Source organism: Magnolia sinica, chromosome 11 (assembly GCF_029962835.1).
Source record: "Magnolia sinica isolate HGM2019 chromosome 11, MsV1, whole genome shotgun sequence".
Classification (NCBI taxonomy): Eukaryota; Viridiplantae; Streptophyta; class Magnoliopsida; order Magnoliales; family Magnoliaceae; genus Magnolia; species Magnolia sinica.
Window position 1 is genome coordinate 70,574,301 of NC_080583.1, and position 11,109 is coordinate 70,585,409.

The window sequence follows — 11,109 nt, forward strand, 5'->3', positions numbered from 1 at the left end:
ACAGAAATTTTGGATTAATTTGATATTTGTTTTTTCTCTTCATCTATGCCTTTGTAACTTTATTAACAGATTAGATCAAAATTAAAAGTTATGATGGGCCCTACTAATGTTTTAACGGTAAGAATCATTAGTCCTATTGTTATTTGTGGTGTGGTCCACTTGAGCCTTGGAAATTATTCATTTTTGGGAGAAATATCTAAAATGATCTCCCTAAATGGATGAACGGTGTAGATATGATAAATATATACACCGTTTTGTGGGCATGTAACTTTGATCTCATGGGAATCACTCGTACAACTTGAGGAAGCGGATGGGCTAGTGTAACACACGTCAGCAAGTTCTGTGGTCCAGGTATGTTATATCCAAACCGTCCATTCATTTTGTGAACTCGTGGTAAAAATAAACGTCACGGTTGGCTCTGTAAATGTTTTAATGGTCAAAATTATTATCACCGTGCTATTTTTTGTGTGGTTTAGTTGAGAATTTTATATGATTCATTTTTCATTTTTCTAATGTTCTAAAATGATATTAAAAAAATAAAATAGATGAACGGTGTGGATAGAATGGATACACCGTTTGTACAACTCGAAGCTGAATGCTCGTTTTCGCGCAACACATGGTGGCTGTGGTACATAGCCAATCCGCTTCTGAGATCCAAGGCTACTGACTGGTTGAGTAGCGAGGCTACTGAAGTGACATCACCAAGTTCTGCGGGGTCTACTATAATGTATGTGTTGTATCCACACCGTCCATTCATTTGGAGAGGTCATTTTAGAGCATTATCTAAAGAATGAGGTAGATCCAAGGCTGGAGTGGACCCCACCATAGAAAACAAGGAGGAGAGTGACACCCACCGTTGAAACCTTCCTAACGTCCACCAGGATGTTTATTTGAGATCCAAACTGTTAATATGTTAACGCAGACATGAAAGAAGGGAAAACACAAATATTAAGTTTAATTGTTGGCATCACTCTCCCCACTAACTACTACGGTATCATTTTTTATCATGCCCTTATATGATATATAAAACATACGTCATGGGGGGAGCCTTTGGAATTTGGTGACATGACTTCAGTTGCGAGTTTCGCTGCCCAACCTGTCAGTTTCGAACGAGCTGTTGTTTGTGTTTTTACTTATTTAACACGGACATTTAATATGAGGAAAAACACAAACATCATGATCGAAAACTTTTGTAGCCGTTGGAAGTTTTTAATGGTAAGTGTCAATCTCTTCACTATTTTTTGTGAACGGTGTGTTTACAAAACATACACCTGGTGGGAATCAAGGAAGTTGGTGAGGTAACTACAGTAACAAGCCTGCCTATTCAACCTGTCAGTAACTAATCCGTAGTCCTGTCTTCGAACGCCACCTACCCACACCAGCTAGATTAGTGGTGTGTGGTACCCCAGCCAATCCGCTTCCAGTTGGCGGAGTAGCCAATGTGAAGAGCTTGTCCTGATGACTACTGTGGTATGCATGTGGATCAAAATGTTGATGTGATGTATCATCGGCAGGTACAAAGAAATTATTTTGCATAGCATACGTGGCATGCTTGTTATTTACATAAAATGTTTAGATTTCAGCTATATGTTCGATGTATCATGAACCAAAATTATACTAAATTGACTTAATGACAATAGGAATGGTGGGCATTTATTGGACAGTTAAAACTGAGTAATATATGATGGTCATATTTAAATAAATATGTCTTCACAAATGACAGGTCAGATTGTTCAACCAATGTGATTTTATGATTGTTACTTTGGAACAATGGATTCAACAATGTAGTTGGTTTAATCATATGATACTTAAGCGTTTGGCAGATAAACAATTAGAAATTACACGTGGAATGTATGAACCAAAATTAAACTTATTATATTGTGGCGGCCTAATTTCACTATTTCAAAGTCCAAAAAATCAGATTGTTTGAACAATCATAACCTGTAATTGGTGGGCAATTATTTGTTGAAATCAGATCACTCGATAGATTATATTTTTAACTATCCAACACCCATATGATAGCCAAGTGGTCAAGCCCAAGTTTTGGTGAATGATACATCTATACTTGGAAAACATTTAGACAGTTGGATTTAAATTGTCTGTATCCCACCTATGCAATTTCAAAAGTACATTTAGGTGCCGTATGCCTGCCCGAAATTGTTCTTCCAGCTGTACAGTTGGTTTTATACACATCTTTTTCTAGTTTAAAAAAAATAATAAAATAAAATCAGAAGTAAATTTTGCCCATGTATCAATCACCACTCCGCTAGATTACCAAAGTTTGTCTTTGAGTTAATGCATGCCTCCTGTATAATCTATAAGCTGAGTCTCTGTATTAAGGTCATGTTAGAACAGCCCACATGGGTGGTGGCCCTGATGTGGGTTTTTTGTTTTCTTTGAAAACTTCGGCCATCTTCCTGGGGCCCAATCTTTTTAGGAAACGCACACTTAAGAGGTTAACACTAAGGCAGTGTTTAGTTGCCAAATCTGTTTAGTGTTCTGTCCTTTGTTGTTGATTTCTTAAATTTATAAATAGCAGGGTTCGTTGATGCCATTGAGTAGATGTCGTTTCCATCGACAAATGTTCGATGCCATCGAAAAAAAATTCACAAAATTTATGTTTTATTTCTGGAATACTTTGGTGTTTTACTCGATGACATTGAAAGTATTCAATGCCTTCGAAAGTACCATTGAGCGCGCGCGCAAAATTGCATAAGTGCATGATTTGTTTCTTATTCTGATTGTGATACTATGTTATGTTGTATATAGTAGGTGTAATCAACATCTAGGAAGAAGAAGTGGAGTTCTAGGCTTTTTAAATTCATGCATAACATTTTCAAGGGCATAGTTAGGGGTTGTGAAGTGGATTCGAGGCTTGTTTGAATCGGTAACAAACTATCTCTTGTATTTCTTATTTCATAGTACATTACTTGTCACTTTGTGTCGTGGTTTTTACCTGAAAGGGTTTTTCCACGTAAAATTCAGATTGCTCGTGTTTGAAATTGATTGCGTGATTGGTAGTACTTTGCTTAATTTGTCTCTATGTGCTTTTGCGATTCCCCAACATCTCTCAACTTAAAAATTATTTGCTTAGCATTTTGCCACTGAAATAAAATAAAATTTTAGACTAAGATTTTTCAAAAACAGATGCATTAAGCAAACCAAATTTAGCCATTCCCTAAGAAATACTAGCCCAACTCTTACATTCTTCAGAAAAAATAATAATCAATGAACTAATTCCCTAGCAACCAAATAAACCCTAATGAGATTTAATTTTATGACGAGGCATTAAAACAAATCCTATAAATAAGATTAATGAGATGAGACTCTTGACCCTTTCCATATACTCAAGACATGTGGTCCTATTCATCTTTAGCACACGCATAAGAGTAATAAAAAAGGAAAGCTGAGCCAAGAGCACATGCATGATGGATATATATAGATCATCGATCGTTACCATTTAGAGGCATATCATGCATCTTTGAGTCACCATATGAACTACGGTAAGTACTTGATGTATATATTGATTATGGTATTTAATTTGTTTTGAATTGCATATGTACATATCATGTATGGATTACTGTTTACAAGTCATAGTCTGTGATGTAGTGAAGAGTGAGAAGGGATTATGGGAAAACCTAGAATCTACAAGGATATTTTCTTGAATCCATGAGAAAAAATCAAAATTTTATTAATCAATAATTTTCTAATGTGTATGTTTTAATTACACCATTAATAAAGAAAGAAATAAACCAAAATTTTAAATTATGAAAAATAATAAAATTCTTACCCTAATAAAAGTCAAAAGTATAGTAAAACTCTTCTAAAGCCTAATTCTTAAAAAATCTAGATAAACTTTTTCTAGAAGAGTCCTAACATGATTAGGAGTAATTTTATTTTTTATTTTTTATTTTTTAAGATGAAAAATCTAAAAATAAGGAAATACTACAAAATTCAAAATTACTAAAAATAGTATATTTTCCCTAAAATCTCATTTTTAAGCTGGAAGTGCGTGTTTTCTTGAGAAATGTCCTGACGCGACCAACTATATGGGTTGGTTCATTTCGAATATCCCGTTACAATAAAGATTGATAGGTTGTGCACCTCGTAATAATACTCAGATAAAAAGTAATGACCAATTTACTATTCATCTTCTTTTGATCCAACCATACTACGAATGTATTTGTGCCATGTCCTACATTAGACATATCAATTAGAAAAAAACTCATCATCGAGTTACTCAAAGAACTTAAGTCATGATACCCAAACAATTTCTGGCACCCATCTTCTTTTGATCATTTTCTTGCACTTTTCTTTAGGCTCTTGAGCCGACATAACACATGGAGCTTAGATAGTTCAATGTACTGCACTCTGACATGCAAATGGAGGATGTCCCAACAATTTTGTATATTTGAATAGATCCAAACTTGCAAAACTCTAGGCTAAGGAAGATCCCAATTAAGATTTCTATATGTAAACTGCTCAAGACATCGCAGAAGCCTGCTGACATAACAATTCATGTCCTTTTTTCTTAAAACCATTTATTTACAAGAAGATAGTGGAAGGGCTAAAAGTCTTCCAATCTGGTAGAATGTTTGGGGCAATCCAATCCACAATAGGCCAATTAGATCAATTGTTTGGAACATGAGATGGGGCCCACATGTACATAAACAAGGGCATCAAGGCACTATAAAAACTCCAATGCATCATGACCCTACAACACCACCCAAATAAAAGTAAGAATAAATACAAAAAGGAAATTGCCTACTGATTTGGATGGTTAGAAATCTAGATAGCTATACATCAATGCCAGTTCTTCAAGGTTGGCGGTATCATAGGTCCCCACAAAAGAAGACAAACAAACAAAGGTAAAGGCAATGTAGCTTTTGGTAAGAGTTAACATTTTACCTCACGGAGAAATATTTACAATGTTGTAATCTGGCTAATTAGGCCAATTACCATGTCAACAATATATATAGACATGTCGTCGATTATTGGTTTCAGCAAGTAACTAAGATATATATATATATATATATATATATATATATATATATATATATATATATCATTTTCTTGCACTTTTCTTTAGGCTCTTGAGCCGACATAACACATGGAGCTTAGATAGTTCAATGTACTACACTCTGACATGCAAATGGAGGTTGTCCCAACAATTTTGTATGTTTGAATAGATCCAAACTTGCAAAACTCTAGGCTTAGGAAGATGCCAATAAAGATTTCTATATGTAAACTACTCAAGACATCGCAGAAGCCTGCTGACATAACAATTCATGAAGCCTGCTGACATAACAATTCATGTCCTTTTTTCTTAAAACCATTTATTTACAAGAAGATAGTGGAAGGGCTAAAAGTCTTCCAATCTGGTAGAATGTTTGGGGCAATCCAATCCACAATAGGCCAATTAGATCAATTGTTTAAAACATGATCATGGGGCCCACATGTACATAAATAAGGGCATCAAGGCACTATAAAAACTCCAATGCATCATGACCCTATAACACCACCCAAATAAAAGTAAGAATAAATATAAAAAGGAAATTTCCTACCGATTTGGATGGTTAGAAATCTAGATAGCTATACATCAATGCCAGGTCTTCAAGGTTGGCGGTATCATAGGTCCCCACAAAAGAAGACAAACAAACAAAGGTAAAGGCAATGTAGCTTTTGGTAAGAGTTAACATTTTACCTCACGGAGAAATATTTACAATGTTGTAATCTGGCTAATTAGGCTAATTACCATGTCAACAATATATATTGACATGTCGTCGATTATTGGTTTCAGCAAGTAACTAAGATATATATATATATATATATATATATATCATTTTCTTGCACTTTTCTTTAGGCTCTTGAGCCGACATAACACATGGAGCTTAGATAGTTCAATGTACTGCACTCTGACATGCAAATGGAGGATGTCCCAACAATTTTGTATATTTGAATAGATCCAAACTTGCAAAACTCTAGGCTTAGGAAGATCCCAATAAAGATTTCTATATGTAAACTGCTCAAGACATAGCAGAAGCCTGCTGACATAACAATTCATGAAGCCTGCTGACATAACAATTCATGTCCTTTTTTCTTAAAACCATTTATTTACAAGAAGATAGTGGAAGGGCTAAAAGTCTTCCAATCTGGTAGAATGTTTGGGGCAATCCAATCCACAATAGGCCAATTAGATCAATTGTTTGGAACATGATCATGGGGCCCACATGTACATAAACAAGGGCATCAAGGCACTATAAAAACTCCAATGCATCATGACCCTACAACACCACCCAAATAAAAGTAAGAATAAATACAAAAAGGAAATTGCCTACCGATTTGGATGGTTAGAAATCTAGATAGCTATACATCAATGCCAGTTCTTCAAGGTTGGTGGTATCATAGGTCCCCACAAAAGAAGACAAACAAACAAAGGTAAAGGCAATGTAGCTTTTGGTAAGAGTTAACATTTTACCTCACGGAGAAATATTTACAATGTTGTAATCTGGCTAATTAGGCCAATTACCATGTCAACAATATATATTGACATGTCGTCGATTATTGGTTTTAGCAAGTAACATATATATAGGAAAAGGTACTATGCGCTTGACCTCACGAGTTCGTCCCATGAGGTCGAGCTGTGTGGGCCCCATTGTGATGCATTTTGAACATCTACCCCATCAATCAGATGCACCATTCCATCGTGGGCCTAGGTCTCAAAAAGCAAGTCAATCCATGACTTGTGTGGGCCACACCACATTCAGAAGTGGGGATGGGCCGTGCACCATTAAAACATTCATAATCATTTTTTGGGCCCACCGAGATGTGGTTTGCAAATCCAGCCCATCCATTATGTGTGTCCCACTTGGATGAGGGTTCAGACCAAGTTTCAGCAGCATTCAAAACTCAGGTGGGCCCCACCAAGTGATTTTATATGTTTTAACGGTGTCTTCACATGATTTTAGATGGTATGGCCCACTTGAGTTCCGTATACGACTGATTTTTGGGATATCCCATAATTTATAGGGGACCCATCAAATGGATGGTGTTGATGGTCAACACGCATCACGATGGGGCCCACATAGGTCGACCTCACGGGAGCTTATCGTGAGGTCGAGCGCGTAGTACCTTTTCCCTATATATATATATATATAGAGAGAGAGAGAGAGAGAGTCTCGGTCTCCTTCGCACAAGACCGCACGAAGCTTTAATGCGAGCTTATATATGAGCTGTTAGATTACACTCATTGGCTGGGATTCAACAGCCGTGAGAATGAGAGAGTCTGCAAAATAATGACTCACGTGCCAAGATGTTTGCAATCTCACGGGAATTGCAGATATTCCCTCGCGCTCACGACAATGGCACCATGTTCGCAGTTATGTAGCTATTGGACAGTGCTTTGCGAGCTGATCATGATGTATGTCTTTTATCCATGCCATTCATCTATTATTTCATATCATTTTGGAGCATGAGCCTAAGAATGAGGTAGATCCAAATCTCAAATGGACCACCTGAAATGGGAAAGCTTATATGTCCCGAGGGGGGGGGGGAATTTAAAATAAATACAACGGAATAAATAAAGTGAGATAGCCAAATAAATAAACCAATACACAATGCAATCTCAAAATATTGATTGTTCTAAGGACAACCATGCATCATAAAAATGGCAAGGCAACCTTACTAGAACAAATAGAAAAACAGAAGCTCAAACTAATAAAGAGATAGTAATGAATAAATTGAAGAAATATAAATCTAAACTATTACAACATTCCCCACTGAGCTTGAAATAAAATGATTACAATCATTCACATCCACATATACATCCCACAAATGAATAATTAAATATATGAAATATAAACCACACAACCACAAAACACAAGGGATTATAGTGGTTCGCCTGTGTGTACACCAATTGTTAATAAACAGCCACACAGCGCTACTCCACTCCTAATATCCTCACATAGGAGATATCAGCGTTCACTATCAAAGATAGGTTTTCCAGGTTTACCCAAAACTTTCACAATTGTGTCTTTCTCTGTGGGCTTACATAATTAAAAAACCCATCTTCTAAGTTTTCTTGGCTCTCCTCAGATAACCAATACAATGAGATTTTTCTGACAAATCTCAAAAGAAAACCAAATGAAACTAAATTACATAAACATAAAATACCTGAATTTCTCCTTCGTTATAGCAGCCCAGAAGAACCAAGTCGGAGTAGAGATTTGAATGTCAAAGTTCAATGTCCAATACTCACTTTATAATGGTTCTAGGTTCTAATAGATTTTAAATTAAACCAAATTGGGTGTAGCTCTATTTGATTTTAATTCCAAGAAGACGGATTACAGTAATTCCTCTTTTCAAATAAGATTGGAATATAGGAACAAAATCAAATAAGAAAAGCTAAAGAAAGATAATATTAAATATGCACACTTAGCTTAAATGGAGCACAAACTTATCTCTCAGAAGGCCGAATTAAATTAGCTTGAATTTCATGTTTTATTCTGAGATTCGTGCTTTATTTATAGGTGAGCAAATCACGTCTTCGACTAGTCGAAATATCTCTACGACTAGTCGTAAAACCAACAGATATTTGAAAATTCGGGCGCGATAAGATTTGGCGATTTCACGACTGGTCGTAGGTAGTCCACGACTGGTCGTAGGTTTCCTTTGACTGGTCGTAGGTTGCTCACGACTAGTTGAATCTAGCCAAATTTTAACATTGTACTTTGAGTCGTAGGTTTATGACTGGTCGAAGAAGTAGTCAACACTGTTCATACGACTAGTCGAACAAACCCTAAGACTAGTCGAAGCTTAATAGAAAATTTCTGAATTTTGCAACAAACTTACAACTGATCTAGGAAATTCGTAGATAGGTCGAAGCAGTACAAAGACTAGTCGAACAAGGTCCAGGACTAGTCTTAGAACACCCCAAACTCACTTATATAAAATATATGAATTATGTATCTAGAATGGCCTACTCTAAAGGTCAACCTAAGGTCAGTCATACCTCAATAATAAAGTAAGGACATTGAAAATAGGAGACGAGTGACCTTTGAAAGTAGTGAAGCTTAAAGTCTTGATGTAGCTCAAACTTGAAAGCTTCTTGAGATCTTGAGATTGAACTTGAAAGCTTCTTGAGATCTTGCATTATCCTTGTCTTGAATTAAATCGAACAATCTCACTTTCTCGAGTCTTGACTTGTGAACAGTGCTTGTCAATCAAAGCTGATCTTGAGTAAAGCTTTGTTCTTCACATATGCAAACTTCATAACAGTGTCTTTGGCACCCTAAATTTGATAACAAAAAGGGGCTATAAACTATAGCACTTACACCACCCCACAGGAAAGCAACTGTGATTGAACACCCATCATCATTATATACACACACACACACACACATATAAAAAAGGTACTATGCGCTCGACCTCACGAGCCCGTCCCATGAGGTCGAGCTGTGTGGGCCCCACCGTGATGCGTTTCAAACATCTACCCCTTCAATCAGATGCACCATTCCATTGTGGGCCTAGATCTCAAAAATCAAGTCAATCTATGACTTGTGTGGCGACACCACATACAGAAGTGGGGAGGGGCCGTGCACCATTAAAACATTCATTATCAATTTTTTGGGCCCACCGAGATGTGGTTTGCAAATCCAGCCCATCCATTATGTGTGTCCCACTTGGATGAGGGTTCAAACCAAGTTTCAACAGCATTCAAAACTCAAGTGGGCCCCACCAAGTACTTTTATATGTTTTAACGGTCTCTTCACATGATTTTAGATGGTATGGCCCACTTAAGTTCCGAATACGGCTGATTTTTGGGATATCCCATAATTTAGAGGGGACCCATCAAATGCACGGTGTTGATGGTCGAAACGCATCACGGTGGGGCCCACACAGCTCGACCTCACGGGAGCTTATCGTGAGGTCGAGCGCATATTACCTTTTCCATATATATATATGGGAAAAGGTACTATGCGCTCGACCTCACAAGTCCGTCCCATGAGGTCGAGCTATGTGGGCCCCACCATGATGCGTTTCGAACATCTACCCCATCAGTCAGATGCACCATTCTATCGTGGGCCTAGGTGTCAAAAATCAAGTCAATCCGTGACTTTTATGGGCCACACCACATACAGAAGTGGGGAGGGGCTATGCACCATTAAAACATTCATAATCATTTTTTGGGCCCACTGAGATGTGGTTTGCAAATCCAGCTCATCCATTATGTGTGTCCCACTTGGATGAGGGTTCAAACCAAGTTTCGGCAGCATTCAAAACTTAGGTGGGCCCCACTAAGTGCTTTTATATGTTTTAACGGTGTCTTCACATGATTTTACATGGTATGGCCCACCTGAGTTCCGTATATGGTTGATTTTTGGGATATCCCATAATTTAGAGTGGAGCTATCAAATGCACGGTGTTGATGGTCGACACGCATCACGGTGGGGCCCACACAGCTCGACCTCGCAGTCACTTATCGTGAGGTCGAGTGCATAATACCTTTTCCATATATATATATTCTAATTGCAAGTATTTCATAGGTCCTACCAATTTGTCACTCATGCAGGACATCCAATCCATGCAAATGTGGGCCACATCATGAAGAACACGTAGGGGAAAAAATCAGGATGGTCCACTGGGACACACCACCTATCTACAAGGTGTCTAGACTCTGTGGGCCCCACCGTGATGTATGTGTTTTATCCACTACATCCATCCATTTTTCCAGGTTATTTTAGGGCATGAGCCCAAAATTGGAGTATATCCAAGTTTCAAGTGGACCACGCCACCGGAAAATAGTGAGAAAACAATGGAGATAATGACATCGACCATTGAAACCTTGTTGGGGTCCACATAATATTTATTTGTCATCTAATACCTTGATTAGGTCACAAAAATGTAGATGAATGGAAAACACAAATATCAGCTTAATCTAAAAACTTCCATGGCCCCAACAAGTTTTCAATGACAGGCATTCAATGCCCACTGTTTCTGTAGTGTGGTCCACCTTAGCTTTGACAACAACCGCTGGATTGATTTAAAATACAGGCACAACTCATCTAATCTAATGTGGTGGATCCACTGCAATTTTCAAAGGACTTGATC